The sequence below is a fragment of the Nylanderia fulva genome, unplaced genomic scaffold, assembly GCF_048542155.1.
Source record: "Nylanderia fulva isolate GAGA-0341 unplaced genomic scaffold, ASM4854215v1 Scaffold1, whole genome shotgun sequence".
Classification (NCBI taxonomy): domain Eukaryota; kingdom Metazoa; phylum Arthropoda; class Insecta; order Hymenoptera; family Formicidae; genus Nylanderia; species Nylanderia fulva.
The window spans coordinates 10,084,802-10,098,421 of record NW_028189192.1 but is presented as its reverse complement, the minus strand read 5'-3'; the positions used below and the strand labels follow the sequence as shown (position 1 = coordinate 10,098,421).

Here is a 13,620-nt window from a genome sequence, read left to right as displayed (position 1 = left end):
CGCTGCAATAACGACCCCCATTACCCCGAACTCAATGAGAAAGAGAGATCTGGACGGGCTGAGAATTAATCCAACGAATCCCAACGGCAGTAGGATAGATGGATGATGAATTTAAATAACACGATGCGATCTTGTGTGAAACTAGGGTCTCTACATTCCCTCCCCCTCCCCTCTATTTCCGTTTCTCTATTGCCATTGATGAAGAGAAAGATATATATATATATAAATCTTTTTTTTTTTTTTTTTTTTTTTACCAAGTTTATTTTATTATAAATTTAGATTATTCGATTTGTATGAATTCCTGTTGATTATCATTCATATGAATTTTCAATAAATATTAGATATATCGTATTTCTTAAATTTTATTTTTGTAAATTATTAAACAGAAAATAATAAACTAATTAGACTATTAGTTTTATAAAATAATATACTTAAGCAATGTTTTTCTCTTTGATAGAAACCATTTGGACGAAACGAAATTTACTCGAAATGTCTTACTCGACATTGCGCGATGAAATTTCGAGAAACGTCAGTTCGTTCTGGATTCTTCAAATAACTTTCCGCGCATTTTATGAACGGGAGCTTAATGAGACAAATTCGTAAGGGTTCTCAGATCTTACTAACAAGATGTAGATGGTATTGTTCTTTACGTAATCCTTCGTCTAACCGAAGGATCTTCGTCGCTTAAAAATCTACTTTTGTATGCTTTATTTATGTGCATGGAAATCGACGGAAATTACGTTAACCGTCTGCTCATAATCGCCGTGACTTGACTTATACTTCATAATGCTGCACGTCTTATGACATTAGTTTTATTGCCTCATTCTTATACATGGAACACACTATGAGTGTTTTTGCGGAATTACATGCTACTTGGACATAAAATTATTCCAAGTTTATAACTTCTTTCAAATAACAGATATATAGTATATATAAATAACAGTGTTTTAAAATAAACGTTTTTCTTTAAAAATACTTTTGCGAATATATATCGCGCGATATGATAACTTTAGATTTGTATCACACTTGTTTTGTGCCGCGAAAAAAAAGTTGAAAAATCTAGCGCGATACGAAACATATTTCTCTCTCTTCGAGCAGAGGTTGAGTTACACTGAACGAACGGTTCCCTTTTGCGTATTTTCGGAGACAAACCGACGAATCCGCAAATTAAACAAACACCCTATTGACGCGCTGATCCTCCGCCAAGGATCCTCCGCATCCTGGCTCATTCGCGAGGGTGAGAAAGACAGTGGAGAAAGAAACGATTGCCACCTCCACGAGGCCTTCGTTCAGCGGATAAGAAGGACGAACGGAGAGAGACAGAGAGACCTGGCAATCCGAATGAACGGACTACACCGCATACAGGGTCTTAGCAGGACTTAACGAATATTGCCGTCGATATCCAGAAGTCCCCAATTCGACACTGCTCCCTTCGAATGTCTTTTGTCCCTCCACGCGTCACGGATCTTCGTTCGTCAATTCTTGGGTTATCAAGTTAATTTCGTGAACCTTATCTTCTTCATACCAATATCTTACATCAGATACGAATCTCAATTTTATTTTATTTTCCCGTAGTTGCATGAACAATTTTTAAATTTCTCATCTTTTCAAGATATAAATTATAGAAAAATCTATAAATATTTATATCGCGTTTAATGGTTTTGAAAAATAATTTTGCACAAGTTTAATATATTTTATGTGACGTAAAAGCGTAATATTTTGCAGAGTAATACCAGAAATTTATATATATATATATAAAATATAACAAATACATAGTTGTATAAATCGCATATATTTTAAGGCATTGAAAGCAATATAAACATGTTTCTGAAACTATAGATTTATTGCAAATTATTACATCTCTTTTCTTCTCTTTGTTGTCTTTTATAGAAAAGACAATATATTTAGTTATCGCGTGTGCAATTATGTTAAAACAAGACTATGAGGGGTGCGCTTGCACTTACTTGCGTAAATTAAAGCGAGGCGGATTCTTCGCTACATTACGGTTGTCTTTCGCGTATGTATCGTAGAAGGGTCGAAAATGTCCAGACGCGGAGACCAGAAGGAGCCAGACGACAACCCAGATAAATTAGTGCGGGTAATGAAGACTGAGCCTCGTGTCTGATTAAACAAACACAGAGAAGCGCAAATAAGTGAGAGAACGCCGGGAAGGCGAAGTGGAAAGAAAAGGAGAGTCTGAAACGTAGAATGATAAAGGAAGGAACGAAGAGAGAACATGGCGCAAGAAGAATCTGTGATTCCTCGGACCTTTCTCTCATTTTACTTCCAATTAACTTAAGCAGACTCAGTAATACACTGCGTCCAAGTTATTGTCCGCCATTCTTTCTTCGCCTTTCGTTCGCCTTTTTCCTTTCGTTTCCTTTGCTCGCTGAACTATGATGTAGGGAGAGAAAAATTTATTCCCTGACAATTTAAGTTGGAGAGAATTCCTAGTTTAGTATAGAAACCTTATGATATAAAATTTATCTTGAATGAAATTATCTTTGAGACTTATCCTAATAATAATTGCACATATAACATACGGATTTAGCGCACTTTTTGTGATCGATGTTTTCTTCGAGAGAATTTCCGCACATTTTCATAATTAATTTGCGAATTTAAGTGAATTAATTAAAGTGAAGTTCTTTTGCACATTACGATATTAATTTTTATAAATATTTTACTACTGTTTAGGAAGGTCAGCAAAAAAATCGACGACAATGCACGATCGCTACTGTCATCCTTTTAATGACACTTTCTCCATTTCTCTTAATATTACTTCTAAAAATAAATTTTTTTACGGATCTCCGATTCGTCATCGGTTGATCATCATCTCATTAACATATTTTACGATCCCTTTCCCCGGTCTAAATCGAGAAATTCAAACAGAAGAGGGACACGCCAGGTGTCAGGCGCGTAACGCACTGTACCACGTACGGCGCCAGATCGTAAATTTATTTATAATCCTCGCACTTTTTTTTTTTAACTGTCTAACATCGTGGCGAAGAATTAGTGTCCGCGGATACGACGATCTCGTTCGAGTGGGACAAGGATGACGCTGATGAAGAGGGGGAAAAAAAAGGAAGAAATCGCGAGACGTTAATAATTATTGTCAAACCGGCCGAATCGAGCGTCGGCGACGACGACGCTGTTCGCCGGCAAGGACGTTCAAGTTTAAATAAAAATAAAAATTCCCTCGCGAGCACCAATACACTAATTATAGAATGCGCTCATCTCGAACGGCTGAATCGCACATACGGTTACGTCGGCGCCCGGAGTCTGGATTTTTCTTCTCCGCGACGATGGTTATACGAGCGCGCGTATCGGGATACGTCGAGAGAGGTTACTCGTCGACCGATAAATCGCGGAAAATTAATATCGTTTTTATCGGCGGCACAAGGTAATTAGCTGCGCTGGCTCTCGGCAAGAACGCGAACGCAGGCATGATCGAGGCGATTTCGTTCGCGTTCTGATCAAGCCGTTGCTTGGAAAGAGTATTAGTGATTTAAGTCGCAAGAAGAATTTTTTTTAACATACATCACGTTTTTATATTCGATCTCTGAATATTAATTTTCTTAAAAATGTTAATTGAGGCTATAGAGAACGTAATGTCGGCATTGAGCTTAAATTTCGCGAAAATACTCAATAATTCGTGACGAGATAACGTTTTCATGAGATATATTCTATCTATATACCTCGAAACTGAAATTTCCCGAAATTGCATTCGGTTTCACTGTCTGCTGATAAATTTATTCTCTAATAGACCGCGAAGAGGAATTTTATATTTTGGGAGATGAAAGATGTGTTTGAGCGCGAGATTTAGGTCGTGTTAAATGAGAAGTCACATATATATGTGTAAGTAACTTAAATGAGAGTTGATACACATATGCACACGCATTATATACATATAAAAGAAACTTGTAAATGCGCATTTTTAAGAAACGAAAGCGCATAAATATTTTAACGGACAATCATAAATAAGCGTCCGCGTCGAAAAAGAGAGAGAGAAAGAGAGGAGAGACGAAAGCTTCATTCATTTTCTCTTTTGTCTTTTTATAAGATTCTCGCGTGCTCATAGAACGCGCGCGCGTTATATTTATTTTTCGTTTTCTTGCATGATTAAATTTCTAGATAAAAGATCTGGCGCGCGTGCGAGACGTCTCGCGCGTGCAAATTTATTCAGTCTCCGTCTACTTTCGAATTCGACATCGTCGTTTAATGCAAATTTTTTTTTGCGTTTTAGACTCATGCGAAGGATGTGACGTCAGCGATGTTCGCAGAATGAAGGTCGTGCTGATCGCAGAACGGTGAGTCACTGATTAATCAACATAGCCGTCCCCTATCCCAGCGATAATTATTTAACTTGGCAATCGAAGTAATTACCGCTTGTATTGACACACCTATCCCATTTCACATATATATACGTGCGCGTGTGTGCACGCAGTTATCTTACGCGTAGATCGGCGTGCACCATTAGAATGACTGTCCGACGTATCTGTCACTGCCAATCAAGGTGGTCTTATTCTTAAACTGATGTGCATAGAGTTTCGCGGTGGATTGTGATCGCGAAACGTTACACGAACGATAATGCTAATAATATATTTCAGCCGAACGCAAATAGTATGTCACTGGACGAGAGAAGTCTTAAAATGATAACGTGTAACAATGACAACGATCATTGTCATTTTATGGTTTATTTTCAGACTTGAAATCCGAGAGAGTCGCGCACACAATTAGCGCGATTCCTTTTAATACAATTTATACAGAAATTTTCTTCACTTTCCTTTAATTATCGCAATCGTAGAAATATAATAGAAACGAATTTTAAATACACCCTTTAATTTCGTGAACAAAGAAAGGTACGTGTCATCGAAAGAAGAAAAAAATGACACGATGAGCGCAAAAAGGTACTTTATAGAAATACTAAAATATACTCTACTCAAATATATCTATTAAAGTTAATATTATTTATAAAATTATTGCATCCATTAAACACATAATTTTACACACGGAGAAGCATGTTTCTCTCCTCTGTGCTATCGAATGGGTAATATATAGTTGAAGTGTATCCATGTGTGCAAAGTAAATGATCGTAAAAATTCCGAATTTTGCGAATATCGGCGTAGGCAGACGGGCATAATTTATATTCGAAAATCCTTTACACGATATATCATACTTGATTTCGGCCAAGTCCTCCGCTTTCCCGGAAAATTAGCTATTAACATTGCGCCTCGTCTTTCTTCCGAGATTGCAATTAAAAGAACATTACATATACACATGCACGTCGATTCGAGCGAGTAGATCCAAGATGGTTCTCAGGACTGATTTAACACGAATACAATAAGCGATCCAGCGCCGCGGCTATTATATCTAATTCCATTTGAATAGAAAAGGGAGTCCGCGTATATCGTCTTTTAAGGAAGGACGGAGAAGGAAAAGAGAGATAGCTAGAGAGCAGGAGGGATACCACACGCGCGGTGCCCTGGAGCGACGCGGAATCACTCAGAGAGCGCCGGCTGTTACTTCATTTTTGCGGAGCGTTTACAACGTCCTGTCCACTCGCGTGGCATCGTTGCTGGCATTTCGATGCATAATAAACGACCGGTTAGCCCTGCGCTCACCACGGCTCACACCTCTGCTCCCTCTCTACGAGAGGACGACGACGACGAGAGAGAGGACTAAAGGGACTTCTCTCTCCGCGTCGTCTCCCTCATCTTCTCCCTTCTCGTTCAACATCCATAAGCTGGATGCACTCCGACTTCCTTTGTGGACTTTCTTCCTCCGCGAGGTGCATCTAACGAGATGCGGAGAGGAATGAGAAAAGCGTACGATGCAAACGAAGAGAGACGACACGCGTGTCGAGAGAATATTCGATGGCAAGAGGGAAAGAGAGATGGAGAAAGGGTAGAGGGGAGGAGAGAGAGAGAGAAGGAAAGCCGTTACGAAGTTTAACGAAAGGAAATCCGATTTGCACAGCGCGCGCCGTTCTCTTCTCCTGTCTCTCTGCCTAACCGCGTCCGATTCTCGCGTACACGCACGAGATGACACGCTTCGCGCGAGCGATGTCGTCCCAGGATATGTACTTTGTATCTTCAGTTTCTTGGATGTCATATAGTTTGTCTAGAAGTTGTCAAAGAGAACTGGCGTCTGATTAATATTTTTTTTAATTTTCATAATTTACAATTTTTCTTCGCGAACATTGGATTTAACAGAGAAAAATATTTTTCACAATATATATAGATAATTATATGGAAGATGTTATTTAATAAATTTTAAATATAGTGGAATAAATTACGTTATCAAATAATTCTATATTTTTTTTTTTTTTTTAGAAAATAAGTTTAATAACAAGTTTTTATAACCGTGTGAAATGTTCGCGAAAACATGCAGCAAAATCGATGATTGTATTCATCCGAAGGACACTATAAAAAAACTGGAACCAGCATGTGGTGAAACGATTATTTGCGCAATCCATTCATAATGGATATGAAAGGGTGATTCGAATTCAATCTCGCGAATGAGTTCCATTTACTGCAATTACTGCAAATTATTGTGGTGCAAGATTTGCGGATTTGCATTGCGAGAAAAATTGAAGAGACAACGTATAAAAATGTAACAATAAAAATAAGATTTTTTTGGTATATAAAATCTATGAAATCTATATTTATATATTACATATCGAATATTATACATTATTCTTTAATTAATTGAATAATTAATAATTATATAACAAAATATATTTAATATAGAAAATAATGAACATAAACTCGTGATATCTTTACTAAAAAAAAAAAAAAAGACTGAATTTTAAATTCGTTAAAATTTGTATGATAAAAGAGAAAAACAAAAATTCAAAAATATATATTTTTACGAATAATATACTCGTTAACAAAGGGATACAAAAAGAGGAGGTCGCATAAAGATTACTGATGTGTTCCGACTAGTTAGAGCTTTTGTAGCTACCCGAAACCGAATGTACTCCGATCGCGGTACCAAATCGATGGTAGACATGCCACCTGTGTGACACGCCGCGAAAAAGTGGAAACGGCGTGCATCGGAGCGATTATTTGCACCGCGCGACTATAATGGATACGGAAAGGCCGGTTTGAATCCGCTCGAATGGGCGTATGAATGGTCGCCGTTTAGCGTAATTATTGGCGCATTGTCTACGGCACAATGCCGGGCGCGAAATTGGCATGCAAAAATCGGATGCGATCCCATTGTCGGCTATTGTCCGATCCCAAGCTACCGCCGCATCGTTGCACCCCCGCCCTTTCTCCGTGTGGCCTCAGTTTTCGAATATTTCGTCGTTTCGATTCTCTCGATTCTCCAGCATCGTCGATAGATTTACGCGGGCTGAAAGAATTTCCCAACGATCACAGTAAATCTCGAATGTATATATGTGTGCTTACGAGCGTAGAAAAAACGTGACTGTTGAACCACTAAAGTGCTTTCGTACTGTAACGTTCGGGGAAAAGAAAAACGTAACACGAAGAGAAATTCTGAATTATTCTCATTGATAAATTAGCAAATGTTTAATAATGCTTTAGACATTTGGTTTTTACGAGAATTTCAATTGAAATATTTATCTAACAATAAAACAATTTTTACGACAAAAAGATACATTCTGATATAAATATGCCCCTTTGTTTATATAAAAAAATTAATAATAATTCTGATAAATTGCTTAAATGATACTAACATATGTGTCTCACGTACTTGTGCGTATAACATAAATACACTTAAAAAATTTTGCATATTTAATTTAATTCTGTTACGCAGATGACTAAGAAATTTTTCTATGTAATTCGATTTTTTCGCCACTTTTAAATTTATGTTGCGAATGTAATACTTATTTCTCTCGTCTTCGGAAGAGAGCTAGATTTGTATAGAGGTTGAAGAGGCCGACCAGTAAATTTTGTCGGTTATTAGGCAGAGATGGTTCGGCGGCTTGGTTCCGGCTCGTCCTGAGAGCAACCACGAACTTTTTGTGCGGCCAGATTGGCGGCCATTATGCTCACGAAATTGGGCCTTAATTGTGCCAGCGGTAATGAGTCGGGTTGCTCTAATGCATCGGCACCAGCCAACCACAATACATAGTATCTTACGATACCATGCTATCCTTGCTATAACGGGTGACCGTTTTTAGCTATTTCTTCATTTCTATTCTAAACGTTATATATATATATATATATTAATTATTTTTTATATTTATTAAAATATCTATCTCATTATATAGTGTTTTAAATAATCAATATTTAATAAATAATAAATAATTGTGAAATAAAAAAATTGAAACCAAAACTGTTATATTGACGGAAATGATCGAAAAGGCATTGTTTATATTCATATTTAATAATATAATTTTTATAATATTTGTTCATCGAATTTTTGACAAAATTATATTGTGTATGATCTTATTTATGATAATATTTAAATTATTTGACGCATTATATTAACGAATGTCTGCAAAAATATAATAGAGATTTTTGGGACACCCAGTAGAAGAAAAGGACGGTAGGGAATGCTACTATGTGGCGACGCGGCATTATTTAATTGCTCTTCCGTTGTTTTTTCGTCGCCAGATAATTTGTGTACCTGGCGGCGTACTCTCTGTTTCCCCGTGTCTTTCTTCTCTGTCTATCACTCTGATTCTGCGTCTATTCATTCTCGAACAGCTAGATGTTCTTCCTCCACCTCTGTCTCTCAGCCTGATACGTCTCATCTCTTCTCGCACAGAGTTGTCCCTCTTCCATCAGTTTATACCGTTTCTGTATAGCTTTAGTCATCGGTAAAAGAGAGAAAAAGTTGGTAAAAAAGGATAAACAGGTGAAAGAGAAACAAACAATGTAAAGGCCGAAAGCTTGAGAGAGAAGGTACAGTCGGCCTACTCCTAATTGCATGTAATTACCTATGGAGGCCAATTAGCTCAGATTGGTCGGACGATCCGCAGCTAGCCCGGGGACTTCAGGCTCCGGACAGGATCTTCGTGCCTCTTCGTCTTGGATAAACTCACGCGAAAGTAACCAGAAATCGTCTTTACTTCGAGGATTTCCTAAGCGAAAAACGAACGGTTTTTAGAGTAGAATGTTGCACAGATTTCTTTGAATAACGCGGATTTGCGTCGAATTACTCTAAAATATTCTCTCACAATTTATACGAAACTGTATATATTTATTTTTTTTATTTCTTATTTTAAATAATGTCATTCGTAATATTTTTATCCATATATTTTTTAATCTTATTCATATTACTTTTAATAAAAAGTAAAAAAAGTGTCAAGTTTACGCCTCTATGTCTAGAACATTGTTATACAAAAAAGTAATTATTTAATGTACATTTTATTTCTTCAAAACAATAATTCTCAAAAAATAATTAAAAAGATTGCTTCAATGTAAATTCTATCGCTTAAATGTGTTTTTTCTACAAAAGTTACACAAGAATAATTGTAAGATTATTATTTCTTCTATATCTATATATATCTTCTTTAACAGAGAGTGACCTCTTTATATATCTGCAGTGTGTGTGCTATCCTTATCATTTTTTCCACAGAAATACAATCTATAATTTTTTAATCCAAACGGTTAGATTAGAGGCATGTTCTGAGGACAAGATACTTACAGTAGTTTGTTGTTTGCTCCTACCGAAAGAACGGTGATCGAATAAAACCTAAAATTTCTGGTCAGATTTGAACTCGGTCTTCACCAGCAGTAGAAGGCTGACTGACGCACAGTCCTCTGCGCCACGGTTGCACATACAACACTGAACACAAAAAAGCTACTATAGCTACATTTGAACCTTCCTATATTACTATCTGAATTTTAATTATCATGCCTAAATTTTAGCTATGGCAATTATTATTTTTTAGCTATAGTTTAACGGAGAATGCTATAGCTAAAAAACATTATTTATCATAGTTAAAAGTTAGACATGATAATTGTGTTTCATGTTTAATATAGGAATAGTTAAACTTTAGCTACAATATAATTTTTTTCCGTGGTTTATTTATTTGAGTATTATTACTACTATTTTAATATTTGAGCTATTATGTTATAAATATATTTTTTATATTTATAAAAGGCATCCTGATAATCATGCATATATTAATATGCCTATTTATAGTAATCTATAAATAAAAATATTTGATTATATTTTTCATTCTTCTGGTGACTTAATAATTATATTCATAATAAGACATTTATAAAACTTGCTCTTAGGAAATTTTTTGCATCTTTTCTACATTGATCAAGAATGTCTTGAATGGCTTGGAGACTAAAATTGTCCTATTGCCGCTTCTATATATCAGAGTTATTAATGGTGGCGATGTTTTTTTTTAGAATGCTTACGATATTTTATAATGCTATACTGTTTATCCGTCGCGCTATAATTACGAGCAGTCTAATTATGAGACCAACACTGTCCACTTTGCTTTATTTTTACTGCCGTTTCTCATAGCATCAAGATGAATACACCTGCGGCACTTGCGTTCGCGTGCATTTGCAAATAATTGCACGCACATCCATAGCCGTTCCCGGAACACGCATGTAATGAGCAATCAACGGTCGATTTCCTCAGCTGAGAGAGCAGTAACTGCTTCATCAGCGCGGAAATGTATCCAGCATGACGTAGATTGCGTTATCACTTTGCAAATCGAAAATCAGACGCTGCTTAACTACATCATTGCACATACGCCATCATGCACTTTCGTCATGCTTTTTTATGGCGATAATTTTACGTCTCAACGCGTTAATAGATTATATCCTAGACAAGCTGGACATTTTTCAAGAGAACAGGTACAAAGATAAATCTAGATAATAATTGTGGATTAAATAATAGAACCCTACCCATGTCGCTCGTTTCTTTTATTGAGTCTTTAATCTATTCAACTACCCAACCTTTGAAACTTATTTCAAGCAAAAATTTTTCCGATCTTTTCTATTATTTTGAAAATACCTCAGATATCCCTCCGTTTAAGTATAATGAAATTCATTATGTGAAACAAATTTAAAATAAAAAATTCGTTTCCGTTGGTCCCTTTCACGAAAGGATCTATTTTAATCTTTGTTTGTGTAAAATATTCGTTTATAAAAGAATTTCCGTCCGTAAAAGAACATCGCATCATAAACTAGGCACAATGCACAAAATGGTGGTTGTCGAATTTTTCTTTATGTGGTTGAATTCATTTATTCTACATCACACCCCAAAATTGTAATTTATCATGATACAATTAGATCGATTGTAATTTATCATGAAATTGTAATTTATCATGATACAATTATGCTCGATCAAACTCGATATGCGCGATCAAAAATATCTTTAATTATTTTACTCTATATTCATATGTATTTATAATACATGTTGAATTAAAATATTAAGATTAAACTTTTATTTTTAATGAATTTTTTTTAAACAAGCTGTTGCGACTTTTTTATCAATGATTAAAAGCTTAAAAAATAATTCTTATATTACACTTTACTTATTATTAAAAATTTTCGTTTATTGTAAGAGTATTTTTTACTCCCAACGGTTTCAATTTTTGCGTCTTTTGTTTCGTAATATATATTAATATTCTGAGATATAAAAATAAAAATCGTCTGCAAATTACCTTAAGAATCTTCTATTAACGGGTGGCACGTTAAATCTGGAACCCTGTATAGTAATATTTAATATTTTAGAAAAACTGACTTAAAACGTCTTGGTTGGAACTAAAAATGTTTCGAACCGTTTAATTGATCAATCAGAAAAAGAAACAAAGATTTTTTTCAGAAATAAATATTTTTATCGGCTCTCAATATAAATAATATAAGTATGCTGTCTTCTAAGCTGGGCAATAGAGCCAAGGAAACGAAACGAAAAATTAATTAAACGGAACTGTATCTCAATTTGAGATTCCAAAGTTCCACATATAAATTAATTTCGAAACTTACATATGGAGAAATAAGCGAGAAAAATATAGGTACGAAAAGTCGCCGAAGCTTCCCGCTTCAAGCGGGAAGCTTCGGCGACTTTTCGTACCTATATTTTTCTCGCTTATTTCTCCATATGTAAGTTTCGAAATTAATTTATATGTGGAACTTTGGAATCTCAAATTGAGATACAGTTCCGTTTAATTAATTTTTCGTTTCGTTTCCTTGGCTCTATTGCCCAGCTTAGAAGACAGCATACAAAGATTTTTTTGTTTTCACAGCATCTAACAAAACATATATTTCTAGTGTCAAGAGAAAAACATTTTCTTTTTGTTGCAAACGTTGATTACTTCTTTTTTTGTCTTCGGTTAAATTAATCATGATTTTGTAATTTTATTCTAATTTCATATTTTATTTCGAACATATTAAATTTCGAATATTTTTATAGTATACTTGCTTTCTATAATATTGTACATTATTTTTTATTGTAAATTTGTTTCCAAATATTTTTTTTAAATTAACAAATATTTATTGAAAAAAAAATATTTGTCATAATTTTATTACGTTAAATTCAAATCTAATAAAATTGAAATGCAAGTACAAATTCAAATACATACGAGCTAATTATTTTATAAATGTTTAAAAAAACTTGTGAATAAAGATATAGTATATACTATCCATTATTTTTAACGTTACAACAAACCTTAATGCATAATGCCCGTGACAGATGTTTAATTGTAATTGACACGTCATAGGCCGCGAAATTTTTATCAGCGTACATTTTTCAGGAGGTATATATTAGATAAAAGATTGCGATTGGTTGCAACAAAATTTTCTTACAATTAAACAGTATTCGTTGCTATCCAGTCGTTGTTGATAAAAATTGCTGAGCATTTATAGGCATCTACAGTTTACTTCGAGCAATTAATCGTCTAGGGAAAGGATTTTAAACGAGTTTATCGTTATTTTTATTTCTGAAAGGCAGTCACTTTTTGAAATTATAGTGTTGTATACACGTAAAAAGAGCATTTCTCAATTTACAGACTTTATGATAATCTTGTTGGTCTATTTGCGTTTGCAAATTGCAAAATTTGCTTAATCAAAAAAAGTCAAATTGCGTCTCAAATCGTTATTTCTCTATAAGGTCAAAGCGCCCCAGAATTTTCGAAATTCTCAATAAAGGAAATTAACGAGATCAATAGATATAAAAGATCCTTTGTTATCCTAATGTATCTACATACCAGGAAAAAATACGCACAGCGGTGTATCTGTCTGAAAAATTCCTTTTTCCCCTTATTTTCAAGCGTGAGAAAGAAGTTTCACACACAAAAGAAAAGAACTCAAGATTCTTTAACTTTAAAATTATTATTAAAGATAATCAGGTGGTAGGACCTAATCTCCGGTTAATTATTTAAAAATAATCTACTGTATTGGTCAGTCTTATGACTTACGATTCATGATTCTATTGTAAATGAGACCACTATCTGGTCTGCGTTTAGAAACCTCCCTCTCTTTCTATATCACTGAAATAGAAAAGACATAAGATCTGTTCGTTTTGACTACACTGGCTACACTAGTTCAGAGGTTGTCTTTTTTGCTCGATGTTGGAAGGAAAAAGATAACCTCTGAACTAGTGTAGCCAGTGTAGCCAAAACGAACAGACCTATAGAAAGAGATTGAATACACTTGGGAGATGATTCCGAACGCAGTTCTC

At 34.9% G+C, this 13,620-nt stretch overlaps 2 long non-coding RNA genes across 2 annotated transcripts in view; one reads left to right on the top strand and one right to left on the bottom strand.

Annotated features, from left to right (window-relative positions):
* The window catches only part of LOC146725318 (uncharacterized), a 164,385-nt gene that overhangs the window by 71,365 nt on the left and 79,400 nt on the right, over window positions 1-13,620 (top strand). Inside the window, exon 3 of the long non-coding RNA XR_014924470.1 lies at window positions 4,244-4,307. This is a non-coding gene — a long non-coding RNA (uncharacterized LOC146725318). The remainder of the gene's footprint in view (window positions 1-4,243; window positions 4,308-13,620) is intronic.
* Window positions 8,392-13,620, bottom strand: part of LOC114942123 (uncharacterized) — a 49,907-nt gene continuing 44,678 nt past the window's right edge. Inside the window, exons 2-4 of the long non-coding RNA XR_003821756.2 lie at window positions 9,622-9,762; window positions 8,912-9,055; window positions 8,392-8,779 (exon numbers count right to left, since the gene is read on the bottom strand). This is a non-coding gene — a long non-coding RNA (uncharacterized LOC114942123). The remainder of the gene's footprint in view (window positions 8,780-8,911; window positions 9,056-9,621; window positions 9,763-13,620) is intronic.